Below are 12481 nucleotides of genomic sequence, written 5' to 3' on the forward strand. Positions count from 1 at the left end.
CACAGACTCAAAGACCTCTTGGGGCCAGGTAGATCAGACAACTGATATAAGGAAACAAGAGAATAAATATGGGTCATGCTATAAGGTGAGCCTTACATAGTCAACTTTACCCAGTTCTTCGAAAAAAGCCAGAAACCCAGATTTGCATATGAAGCTGCCTGGGTTTTAGATGTTGGCAACTAATTTAAATAGTTTTAAAATGCTACAGAGGCCAATTAAAACATGTCTACAGGCTGAACTTGGCTCACAGATCCTTGTCCTGGATTTCTAAGGTTCCTTCCAACTTCACAAATACCTCAAGTCTATGAAATTTCTTTTTAAAAGTCAACACAAAAACTGGGTAAACAGTTTTAAAAACCTCGATTAACATAAAATCCTTTTCTAAGATCAAAATAAAATAGTTTCAAGTAATACTCACTGTGTACTTGAGTTCTGACCAACATAATAAATGCTTTCATAAAGTTATTCACAAATTAAATGTAAATCAAGGGAACTTTGAGTCTAAAGAGAGGAGAGTGTTAGTTATGATGTCTTAAGACTGGTATGGATAAGAAACGGAGGGACTTAGCCTCGTCAGGTGAGGGAGTTGGTGTGAATTTATGTCTAGTGCCAAAACCCAAATTCATCTAGAACATAGCAAAATCCTGATCTTTGTCCTTAAGAAACAGTCTAATTTCATTGGATATAATGCTCAAAGGGGGGAAATTAACACTAGTACCCAGAAACTCCATGTCCTTTCAAGAAAAACTATAATATTAGAAATACCCACTTACCCAAGAAGCATATTAAATACTTTAACTATTATTAGAGTCCTGGCGTGGCACTATAGGATAAGAAATGGACCACAAGTTTAGTTTGAACCACAAGGTCAGCAATTCAAAGTCAAACCCTATACAGGGTCTCCAGGAGTCGGAACCTACTCAATGGCACTTACAAACAACATTATCAGAAAGGTATCTTAAATGAAGTTAGCTGTTGCTATTAACTTTTCTCAGATAGGGTATAGTTGGATTGGAATTTTTTTACGATAATGTTAAATCCATAAGTAAAGTCATTTGTTTCCACATTACCAAAACATATTAATAAGAAAACTTTTAAAATGTAACTATGTGCAGACTACTGTAAGACATTGCTGCTGTTGCTGTCAGGTGCCATTGAGTCAGTTTCCGAATCATAGCAACCCTGTATAGGATTTCCAAGGGAGCAGAAAGCCTCATCTTTCTCCTGCTGTAAAACATTGAAACCCCTGAAAAAATGACCTAAGAATATTAACAACTTTTGATTTAAAACACAGAGATTGATCATGGTCATCTTGCATGTCTTCTTCAAAATGTCATGCCAGGAGGCGGGCTTGCAGAATGTGCTCTTTGGTGGTTTAGATTATTATATATGCCTGAGTGTTTAAAAAAAAAAAAAAGGCTAAAACGTATATAGAGAAATACTATTAACAGATGGTACATGGAGGGGATTATAATCATTGTAATGAAACAAAGTATATGATTTGTTGAATGTAAAACTGATGGTCTGCCCTGTAAACTTTCACTCAAATCATAATAAAACTTAAAAAAAAAAAAAAACCTACAGGACAGAAGGGGCAAAAAATGTCATGGGAACAACCTGAAAATGAAAATGAAACAATTCCATTTACAATAGTATCAACTATAATAAAACACCTATGAATAAATTTAATAAAAGAAACGTAAAACCTGTATCTGAAAACTACAAAAATTACTGAAAGAAATTAAAGCATATGGAACGTGCAACAAACAAGCCAAACGTATTGCCATTGAGTTGACCCAGACTCATAGTGACCCAACAGGTTTCCAAGGCTGTAAATCTTTACAGAAACAGATTGCCACATCTTTCTCCCACAGAGTGACTGGTAGGTTCAAACTGCCAACTTTTTGATTAACAGCTGAAGACTTTGACCACTGCGCAACCAGCACTAGTTATGGAACATTGGTGTGGTTGGTTCCAACACATATTGGCCCTGTATGGGGTTCCTGAGACTATAAATCTTTGCAGGAGTAGAAAGCCTCATCATTCTCCTGCGGAGTGGCTGGTAAGCAAGAAGCGCACCATGAAAAAGAATAAAATATTGATACATGGTACAGCACGGAAGAACCTTGAAAACATTATGCAAAGTTAAAGAAGCTATCACAAAATGCCAAATACTGTATCACTCCATTTGTATTAAATGTCCAGAATAGGCAAATCTATAGACAAGAAAGTAGATTACTGATTGCCTAGGACTGGCTTGCTGTCGGGGAAAGAATGGTAAGTATTTCCTAATCCACATGGTTTATTTGTTTTTTGACATGATGAAAATGTTTGAAAATTAATTGTTGTGATAAACGATTCTGCAAATTTACTAAAAATTATAGAATTGTATCCACCACTCATCTGTCATTTTGTCATACTGTGGTGGTTTGTGAGTTGCTGTGAATCACACACTAGGAAGGAGTGATGAACTACTTCCGAATATTTAGTCACTGAGAACCTTATGAATAGCAGAAAAACACTGTCAGATATAGTGCTGGAAAATGAGCCCCTCCGGTTGGAAGACACTCAAAATGCGACTGGGAAAGAGCTGCCTCCTCAAAGTAGAGTTGACCATGATGATGCGAACGGAGTAAAGCCCATGGGAGAAAAGCCCACGGGACCTTCATGGAATGTACAAAGTATGAATATTGGAAAATTGGAAATTGTCAAAAACGAAATGGAACACATAAGCATCAATATCTTAGGCATTAGTGAGCTGAAATGGACTGGTATTGGCCATTTTGAATATGACAAGCACGTGGCTTACTATGCTGGGAATGACAAATTGAAGAGGAATGGTGTTGCATTCATTGTCAAAAAGAACATACCCAGATCAGTCATGAGGTACAACGCTGTCTGTGATAGGATAATATACGTCCATGTACAAATTTCTCATGAGCACAATTAAGTGTTCTGGAATACTCATACTTCTCAGTGTTGTCCGTAGCTTGTCATGATCCACACAATCGAAAGCCTTTGCATAGTCAATAAAGCACAGATAAATCTTTCTCATATTCTCTGCTTTCAGCCAAGATTCATCAGCAATGATATTACATCGAAGGGTATCTCCTTCAAAATCTGTGACTCTCCTAATATGTAGCTATTAACCCTTTTAATTCCTGTTTGCTCCTGGAACTTGTATGCTAGTCAATTTAGCCTGTATGAGTATTAGGTGGTTTGATTTTGTTATTATTTTTATAATACATAAAAGTTTTGCCTTGATTTTTAAATTAATAGTTGGGAGAATGCTGAAAACAGAGAGACCATTTGTATTTTCACAGTGTACACAAAGAATAAAATATGTTTCTGGACACTACAGCTGCTAAGTAGCACAAATAGTTTTCCAATCTCCTTAGCATTTGCTTATGCACTTCCTATGATATCATGCAAAAATTGTACTTAACTCCTTGATAATTTACCTAACAAGCAATTCCTCACTTAGTCTTATTCCTATGGAATCTGCCACCAATACCATGACAATTCTAGATGGGATAATTAAAAACAGGCAGTGTCCATTCAGGGAGAGGTAAGCATGCATCTTATCCTAAACATAAAAGTTAAAACTATGCCATCCCTCTAGGGCCAGAGCCTAGAGCTAGATCCTTGGGCTATAGAAGTGAACAAAACAGACTTATTCCCTGTCCTCATGGAGCTAACAGTCTAGTAAAATGAGCTAAGTCACAGACAAGGAAACAAAGAAAGAGCATTTCAGGTTATAATTAGTTCTAGAATTGAAATAAACAGGGTAGTGTGGTAAGAGTCACTGGAGAGTAGTGCTAAGGAGATAAAACGTTGTCCGTATGAATGAGACAGCCTTACTCCAAAAGTTTTCAGTCTAGTGAGGTAGAATGACTAAAAACCATTAGACAAATAAATAACCTAATTGCAGGTTATGATAAAAGAAACAAGGGTAGTGTTAGATAAGGTCTCTTTTGTTGTTGTTGTTGTTGTTAAGTGCCATCGCATCGGTTCCGACCCATAGCGACCCTGAACAGGGTTTCCGAGGCTATAAATCTTTACGGGAGCAGAAAGCCTCATCTTTCTCCCGTGGAGCAGTTGGTAGTTTCGAACTGCTGACCTTGTGGTTCACAGCCTGATTTGTAACCACTATGCTACAAGGTCTCTTTAGGAGGTGCTATTTCATCTAAAGCCTTATTTATGGATAAGAAAGAAGCAACACAGTCCATAATTGGGTAAAGAGCATACTGAGCAGTGAGAACATCAAATCTGAAGTCTGTAAAATGGGAGAGCTGGTCACTGTTAGAAAGGAGGTCAGTGTGGCCTAGTGAGCAAAATAAAGAGTAGAGGGAAATGAGATTGGAAAGATAAAGACTAGCTCTGATTGGACCTTCCAGCCTATGTGCGATGTGGAATTTTTATTCTAAGTGTACTAAGAAAATGAAAAAGTTATGTCAAGTTTCTTGACATTCTGTTCAAGAATGGCTCTCTTTCTCTGTAAACTCTCATAGGGTGGGTGGGCAGAGGGTATCATTGAGAATTGTCTCAAAGCATAATAAACAACCAATTGAAATGCTTCAACAAACTGATACAGCATTGGAAGCACTCAATCATTTAGGCCAAGAAATTTGGAAGACAGCTACCTAGACAACCAACTGGAAGAGATTCATATTTGTGTCCATTCCAAAGAAAGGTGATCCAACAGAATGTGGAAATCTTCAAATAATATCATCAATATAATATGTAAGTAAAATTTTGCTGAAGATAATTAAAAACAGTTACAACAGTACATTGACAGAGAACTTCCAGAGGTTCAAGCTGGATTCAGAAGAGGACATGAATCTTGGCTGAAAGCAGAGAATACCAGAAAGATATTTACTTGTGCTTTATTGACTATGCAAAGCCTTTGTTATGCCTGGATCATAACAAACTATGAATAACATTGCAAAGAACGGATATTCCATAATAATTGTGTTCATGAAAAACCTGTACATAGATGAAGAGACAGTTGCTAGAACAAAACAAGGGATACTGAATGGTTTAAATCAGGAAAGGTGTGTGTCAGGGTTGTACTCTTTAACCATATTTATTCCATCTGTATGCTGAGCAAACAATCCATGAAGATGACTATATGAAGGATTGGAGAAAAGCTCATTAAGAACCTGAGATGTGCAGATGACACAACCTTGCTTGCTGAAAGCAAAGAGGACTTAAAATACTGATGAAGGTTAAAGACTACAGTCTTCAGAATGGATTACAGCTGAGGTTGTTATGCATCACTGAGTCGGTTCTGACTCATAGTGAGCCTGTATAGGGTTTCTGCGGCTATAAATCTTTATGGTTGCAGAAAGTCTCATCTTTTTCCCATGAAGCAGCTGGTAGATTTGAACTCCTGACCTTATGATTAGCAGCCCAACTTGTAACCCACTATACTACCAGAGTTCCTTACAGCTTAATGTTAAGAAAACAAAAATCCTCACAATTGGACCAATAAACAACATCATGATAAAAGCAGTAAAGACTGAATTTGACAAGGATTTCCTCTTACTTGGACCAACAATCAATGCTCATGGAAGCAACAGTCAAGAAATCAAATGATGTATTGTATTGGGAAAAAACAGCTGCAAAAGATTTCTTAAAGAGCAAAGATTTCACTAAATCTCCTGAAAAAGTGTTAAAGAGCAAAGAGGACTGAGGTTTGTTGACCCAAATCATAGAATTTTCAATCATTTTTTATGTGTGTAAAAGTTGGACAATGAGTAAGGAAGATTGGACAAAAATTGATGTATTCTAATTGTGGTGTTGGCTAAGAATTTTGAAAGTACCATGGACTGCTAGAACAAATAAATCTTTCTTGGAGGAAGTACAATCAGAATGCTTCTTGCAGTTGAAAATGGCAAGACTTTATATCATGTACTTTTGAGTATGTTGTCATGGATTGGCACAGTGACAGCAACAATGGACAGTTAACAATTGTGACTATGGTGCAGGACTGGGAAATGTTCCTTTCTGTTGTGCATGGGGTTGCTATTAGTTGGAATTGACTCTACAGCATCTAACAACAACATAATAAACTAGCTTGACTTTAAAATATTCACTTGAGGAGAGGCAACAAGATGGTGGACTAGGCAGAAAGACTGTACAGACCCTCTACAACAAAGATGTGGATAAATAAATTAAACAGATGCAGATGCTAGTCCTGGAATGCTGAGCTTCAGATGGCATGATAGAGAAGTGGCTTGAATGGTTACTAAGAGAGAGTTGAGGAGACACGGCAAATAAAAGCAGGAGATGGGTGATATGAGCTTGTGACCAGATGAGTGCAGATATCTTGAGCTTTTGTGAGCAACTTCAGAGACAAGACAACTTATCGGTGTTGCAAAAAACATACCTGTGACTAGCAGAGATAAAGGTGCAATGTTTTTCTGTTCCTCACATTACCCTGGTGACCAGAGACAAGGCCAGCCTCTACCTACGACCACCCCCAGGGAACTTCCTGCTTTCCTGTTGGTTAGAACTGAACTGAAATAAGCTCTGTGGTTGTGGGCCCCATTAAAAGAAGGGGGAGTTATCTGCATTGAGCCTGTTGTGGATGTGCCCTGCTTCAAATCTGAAGAATTGGCCCTGGCTAGGAGACGCAGCTGGGGTGAAAAAAAAAAAAAAAAAACAGAAAAGAAACTGCTCATCTGTGCTGGCAGCCAGGCCAGCTGTGGTGTGATATCTTGAACTTTCATAGATGACTTTGAAGGCAAGAGGACAATAGGTGGCAGAGAGGCATACTGCTTATTGGTGGACAAAAAGGGGCAATTTTTTTTTTGTTTCTTTTCTTTTTGTACTCCACATTACCCTCATAACTAGAGATGTGGCTGCCCCAGGAAGTGCCTGCTCTCCAGGATGTTGAAGTTACATCAAAGTGTATGGGGAGCTAGCAGCACCAACTGCAGCAACTGGAATCATGTGTGGCCCATTCCATACTTCCAGAGCAAGTTTGGCTCAGTCCTGGACTAGAGGTTCCTCTTGCCCTCAGCTCCCCTCTAGGACGGAAATATCCTGATACCCCAGCTACTTTGGGGTCTGCACTAACTGCTTCTGGCTTGGGTGCCCAGAACAGTCAACACCTAGCCATATAGGAACTCCATTTAGGGTTGAGTGTTGCTGTCTCATCCCTTACTCACCAGTGATGTGAGATCCATGACTGGCAGGAGACCCCAGAATTTTTTCCTTTCTGAATCTGGCACCTACCCTGTTTTCCTCTCATTGTTTTTGTTTCTTTATTCTTACTCCTTTGTCCCTCTTGCTTTCTCTACTTTCTATATCCCTGTTCACTTTTTTTTTTCCTGCTTCTATTTCTAAACCACTGTTGTTGTTGCTGTTTTTCTTTCTTATTTTAAAATCCCAATCCCAACCATACCTTCTAAAGCCCCATTATTCGACAAGAGCCAATACCAACTGCTATGCACTGGATCAACTACAACAACCAACATCAGCCAAATTTATCCTAAACTGAACTGCATGAACAGTGAACAGAGAATGGTGCACAAGTTCATCTCCTGATCATACCCACTAGGAGGCAGTTGGTGAGTGCCTAATAATACACTAGCATACAATCTCAATGTAATACAAGTACAATGTCATCACAAAACCTAGAAAGACACATACCATTTCTGTTCACACAAAGAAAAAAAGAGTGGCTCAAACAAGGGACAAAGCAGCAGAGCTAGAAAACATTTTTGAGGGGGAAAAAGCATTGGAATGATCTGAAAAAGAATTCAAGAGAATGATAATTAGGCACACCCAATAGATTGGCAGAAAAATTGAGGAAAAAAAGAAAGAATTCAGGAAAGCACTACAGGAACAATCAAACAAAACAGATAAAGGAGAGGAGACAATACAAAACCTACAAATAGAAATCCAAAAGATTAATACTAAGATTTAAGAAATGGACAATATATTGAAAGAGCAAAGGAGTAGATTTGAATCAATGGAAGCCCAAGTCAGTGAGCTTGAAGATAAGTCTCAAAATACCAGTACGCTATAAGAGCAATCAGAAAAAATAATGAAAAATTTGAAGAAAACCTAAGATTCATATGGGAAAATATAAAAAGGAAAAACATTTGGGTGATTGGAATTCCAGAGCAGGAAGAGACAAAGAAACGCATAGAAAAGATAGTTGAAGTGCTGTTGGAAGAAAATTTCTTTAACATCAGAAAGATGAGAAGATCAAGAAGCAGAACAAACCCCCAAACAGGATAGACCCCAAAAGAAAATCACCAAGACATATCATAATCAAACTCTCCAAAATCAAAGACAAGGAAAGAATCCTGGAAGCAGCTGGAGACAAATGAAAAGTTGCTTACAAAATAGAACCATTAAGATTAAGCCCTGATTTCTCAGCAGAAACCAGGCAAACAAGAAGGCAATGGGGAGACATATACAAAAGTCTGAAAGAAAAAATATTACCAACCAAGAATCATGTACCTAGCAAACCTGCTCTTCAAATGCGATGGTGAAATTAGAACATTTCCAGATACACAAAAATTAAAGAAATTTGTAAAAACAAGACCAACTTTACAAAAACTACTAAAGGAATCCCTTTGGACTGAGAATCAACAATAGCAGACAACAATCGGATATTGGCATACATGGCAACATCACCCAGAACTCGATCCAAATGTAAAAGTATTTAAAGTAAACAAACTTACAAGACTGAAAGTAGGAAATCAGAGATACCAATTTATAATGAAGACAATGACAAAGCAAAAAGAGGGAAAAGTATAGCTACAGAACTTCTAAAGAGCAAGGAAGTGAAGTAGATTTCAAGATAAAACAGACTGTTTTAAACTGGGGAAGAAATTAATAAATTACAGGGTTTGTTAGCACTAGGTGCTATTGAGTTGGTTCTTACTCAAGGAGTGGCTAGTGGGTTTGAAATGCCAGCCTTTCAGCTCAAACTGACCTTCTGGTCCAGTGCATTATTCTACAGTGCCAAACCAGGGCTCCAATTATAGGGTATCCTCAAAGGAAGTGAAAACACATTTACATCAAATCAAGAAGAGGGAAAACCATGAAGATTTTGTACACATTAAATAACAGCAGTGAAATTTTTGACAAGAAAACACACAAACGAAATGAACACAGCACAGAAATGTAAATGTAATAAAGAAAACATCAGCACCACACACAAAAAAACCTATACAACAAAATGACAGAATCAATTCATACCTATTGATAATTACAATTAATGTAAATGGATTAAACGTACCAGTCAAGAGATAAAGAGTAGCAGAATGCATAAGAAAACAGGATCCTTCAATAAGCTGTCTACAAAGACAAAAATACATTAAAAACCAGAGGATGGAAAAAACATATCAAGTTAATGGCAATAAAAAGTGAGCAAGAGTGGCAATATTAATTTCTGATAAAATAGACTTTAAGGCAAAAACCAGCATAAGAGACAAAGCAGGATATTATCTCATAATTAAAGGGTCAATTGAACAAAAGGACATAACCATAATAAATATCTATACTCCCAATGAAAGAGTCTCAAAACACATAAATCAAACTAATAGAATTGAAGAATGAAATAGAATTCTACAATAACAGGAGGAGATTTTAATACATAAAGGACAGGACAACTAGAAAGAAACTTAAAGATACAGGAGAACTAAACAGCACAATCAACCGACTTGACCTCATAGATTTGTACAGAGCACTCAACCCAACAACACAATACACATTCTTTTCCAGTGCACATGGAACATTCTCCAGAATAGACCATAATTTAGGCTACAAAGATAGCCTCAATAAATTTTAAAGCATCAAAATATTACAAAGAATCTTTTCAGATCACAATGCTTTAATATTAGAAATCAACAATAAGAAGATCAAAGGAACAAAATCAAACACATGGAAATTGAATAACACCCTGCTTATAAACTACTGGGTAATGGAACAAATAAAAAATGAAATAAACAAATTTTTTCCTGAAATGAACACAAAAACACAACATACTTTGTTTATAGGGCAATTTATAGCAATAAACACATACATCCCAAAAGAAGAAAGAACCAAAATCAACACATTAATATAACATTTCCAATAATTAGAAAAGACCACCAAAATAAGCCTACCAGAAGTAAAGAAATAATAAAGATTAGAGCAGAAATGAATTAATTAGAAAACAGAAAAATCAACAAGACAAGAAGTTGGTTCTTTTAAAGAATTAATAAAATTGGCAAACCATTGGCAAATCTAACAAAAGAGAAGTAGGAGAAGATGCAAATAATACGAATAAGAAACGATATGGGCAACGTCACAACAGAAATAAAAAGAATGATAACAGAATGCTAAGAAGAATTTTACTCTGATAAATTTGAAAATCTAGAAGAAATAAATACATTTTTAGAAAAACACTACCTATCTAAACTAACACAGAGTGAAGTAGAGAACTTGACTTGATCAGGTAACTTTAAAACTCCCAACAAAGTAGTCCACGCCCAAACAGCTTTACTATGAATTCTACCAAACATTCGGAGAAGAATTGCCACCAATTTTACTCAAACTATTCTGGACAGTGAATAAAGAGGATCGTAGAAGAATTGATGCCTTTGAGTTGTGGTGTTGGAGGAGAATACTGAGGGTGCCATGGACTGCCAAAAGAACCAATAGATCTGTTTTGGAAGAAGTGCAGCCAGAGTGCTCCTTGGAGGCCAGGATGGCTAAGCTTCGTCTCTCCTACTTTGGACATGTAGTCCGGAGGAAACAATCGTTGGAGAAGGATGTCATGCTGGGTAGGGTGGAGGGTCGGAGAAAAAGAGGAAGACCTCCAACGAGATGGATCGGCCAGGTGGCATCATTGATGGACTCGGGGGTGGCAGCGGTGGTGAGGTTGGCCCAGGATCGAACATTGTTTCGTTCTGCTGTGCATGGAGTCGCTATGAGTCGGTTCCGACTCGACAGCACCTGACAACAACAACAACATTCTGGAACATAGAAATGGATGGGAAATTCCTGAATACATTTTATGAAGCAAGCATAGCTCTTATACCAAAACCAGGCACGACATCACACCCACACAAATGAAATTATAGAGCAATATCCCTCATGAATATAGTTGCAAAAATTCTCAACAAAATCCTAGCCAGTAGAATTCAACAACATATCAAGAAAATAATACATCATGACCAAGTGGGATTCAGTCTAAGGATGCAAGGATGGTTCAATATCAGTAAAACAATCAACATAATCCACCATATAAATAAAACAAAGGAAAAGAATCACATGATCTTATCAGTGGGTGCAGAAAAGGCATTTGACAAAATCCAACATCCATTTCTGATAAAAATAAAAAGCACTCAACAAAGTATCAATTGAAGGGAAATTCCTGAATATAATTAAGAGCATATATACAAATCCAACAACTGAAAGCATCCCTTTTTAAACAAGAACAAGACAAGGATACCTTTTATCTCCACTCCTATGTAGATAAATATTGTGGGACCACTATTGTAAAAACTCAAGAAAATAATATTTAATGAGAAACAGAACAAAAAAACCAATAACAACTCAAGAAAAAGTTTCCATACTAAAAGAAGCATTCTTAGACATTATGGGGTGGGGGCAGGGAAGGGAGAGTAGTTCACTGACTAGAGGGTAGACACATGCTAACTGGGAGATGAAGAAGGCAATATACAAGAAGGGGGAGGGAAATATATAAGAAGAGGGAGGTTGGCAGAAGAATGATGAAGATAGGTTAAGACACATGGAGATATGCAAGGACTAAAAAGGACAGTGGTAAATAATGATATATGCACAATCTTGGAACAACAGTATTCTACAGGTAGATAAATGGACAGAGACACAGGCTGAATGGGTATGGAAGGGACAGTGGTATATATGTTGCTATTGTGGTTAGGTGCCACCAAGTTGGTACCGACTCATAGCGAGCGACCCTATGCACAGCAAAATGAAACACTGCCCGGTCCTGGGCCAACCTTATAATCATTGCTACATTTGAACCCATTAATGATGCTGCTGTGCGAATCCATCTCATTGGGAGTCTTGCTCTTTTTCTCTGACCCTCCACTTTATCATGATATCCTTCTCCAGGGACTAGTATCGCCTGACCATATGTCTGAAGTATGAAAGATGAAGTGTGGCCATCCTGGCTTCCAAGGAACACTTCAGCTATACTTCGTCCAACACAGATCTATTTGCACCTTTGGCAATATATATATACCACAAATATGTGAGTCTGAAAGAGGATGTATGTATATGGGTAACCACAACTGGACAACTGTTGTTGCAATCATTGAGATGAAACAAATAGCATGATTTGTTGAATTTATACCTGATGATTTTTTTTTAATGTTTTATTGTGAATTATATGGTAGTTTACATGAGAGAACTTCAGTTTTACATTCATTCCATCGTATATCATCTCATTGCCATGGTTCCAATCCCCTCCATGCATCATCAACCA

Source organism: Chrysochloris asiatica, unplaced genomic scaffold (assembly GCF_000296735.1).
Source record: "Chrysochloris asiatica unplaced genomic scaffold, ChrAsi1.0 scaffold00295, whole genome shotgun sequence".
NCBI classification, from domain to species: domain Eukaryota; kingdom Metazoa; phylum Chordata; class Mammalia; order Afrosoricida; family Chrysochloridae; genus Chrysochloris; species Chrysochloris asiatica.